The 1736-nt window shown below is 28.7% G+C and overlaps 1 long non-coding RNA gene across 1 annotated transcript; it reads left to right on the forward strand.

The window, feature by feature from the left end:
* LOC122044392 lies at positions 1-967 on the forward strand. Its single transcript, XR_006129540.1, has 3 exons — positions 1-34; positions 212-336; positions 485-967. It is a non-coding gene; the product is annotated as an uncharacterized LOC122044392 (long non-coding RNA).
* Positions 968-1736: the final 769 nt, after the last annotated feature.

Below are 1736 nucleotides of genomic sequence, written 5' to 3' on the forward strand. Positions count from 1 at the left end.
GTTGAAGACAACTGTATTTGTTCACCTTTTTTCGGTATTCCTAAGTTCATTAATATGCATTTAATGATCTGTATATAAAGTTAGCTTTAAATAGTTATTTTATAGTTGATTAATTGTGTTTCTTCTTTTTGATAAGCTGTTCTTTGTTGTTTCGTCTTCAATGATAAGATTTATCTCTTTTAATAATGTTTAACTAAATAGCTGAATTCAGTTAAAATGCAGAATGAGCGAAGTTGGATGTATAACAAGAATTCAGGTATAATGCAGAATGAGGAAGAGGAGACGGAGGAGGAGGATGATGATAATCACAATGATGACTTTGATTTTTGATGATGGGTAAGTTTTGTTAGCTTATTTAAAAAAATTTTCCATAATTATGTATGATGATTATTTGTCTCATGTTTACTGTTTTACACATTAATCAATGGCTTGTTAACTTTTGTAATTTTTATTTTAATTAATATTGTCAATTTGTTTTTAACAGGGTTGGTAAGGCGAACTAAAGGTCCGAGAAAAAAGTAAGTATTAAGTAACATGTTAAACTTTTAATTTTATTTATTTATTTATTTTTTAATTGCTTTTAATTTATTGAAATTTGTTACTATTGTATTATTAGTTCAAATTACAAATTATGATTAGAGTTTACCTAGCAACCAAGTAACCATGATTACTAAAACACTTGTATCACGAAAAAATTAAGTTTAATTAGTTTGTGTTTTCTTCATTTGAGCTATTTTCATATGTTAGGAAATTTTAAGAATATCTTTCATGCTCTCCATGTGTCATGGACATAGAATATTTGTAGCTATTGATTGATATGGTGAAATAGGTATTATTATAACAATTTGATGTGCCATTTATATTAGGTTGTATCATATTTACGATACTTTTACTTAGCTTCAAGATACTTCTTATAATTTTATGACATGGATGGTTCATATCGTTGGTAAATAGGGCATTTATTTGAATGTTTAAGGAATTTCACAGTTATGTCTTGTTTCCAATCTTTCTTGTTGCATGGGCATATCGTATCATATTTATAATCTTTCTTGTTACACATGATCTGGTTTATTTGTTTGTTGCTATGTAGGTAAAGGAGATTTGAGGGGGTGCAAAGCTTTTGTGGCAGACAAAGATGACTTGATGTATTCTTAGTTTATTTACCTCCTTGGATGGATGATGGATTTATATAACATTTGATTGTTGAACTTTATAATATTTTCTAGAAGCTTAAACAAGATAGATCTTGTAAAATTTGTTGAGATCTTTATGTTTGTTGAATTATGAGTTGATCGAGTTCAATTATTACTCCTGTATGTGAAATTAGGATGTGTTGAATGTATATAATATGTTATTTGAATTTGGTGTTTATGTATCTATGGATTGAATTATAGAAAGAAATTTAATTTGGAAATAAAATTTAATATTAGGGACGAATTTGGCGACGAAAACGATTTGTTCCCACTCTATCGTAATCCTCAATAATTTTGCGACAAATTTATTTTCGTCCCAGAATCTGGGACGAATATGTGGATTCGTCCCAGAATTTGGGACGAATTCTGGGATGAATCCACAAAATTCGTCCCAGATTTTGGGACGAATTTTGGGATGAATCCACAAAATTCGTCCCAGATTCTGGGATGAATTTTGGGACGAAAATTTATTTATTAATTAAATTAGTATTTTTTGTTCCCAAATTCGTCGCAAATGCTTATGAAAATTATCAACGAATTTGG

The sequence above is a fragment of the Zingiber officinale genome, chromosome 2A (assembly GCF_018446385.1).
Source record: "Zingiber officinale cultivar Zhangliang chromosome 2A, Zo_v1.1, whole genome shotgun sequence".
In the NCBI taxonomy this organism is placed as follows: domain Eukaryota; kingdom Viridiplantae; phylum Streptophyta; class Magnoliopsida; order Zingiberales; family Zingiberaceae; genus Zingiber; species Zingiber officinale.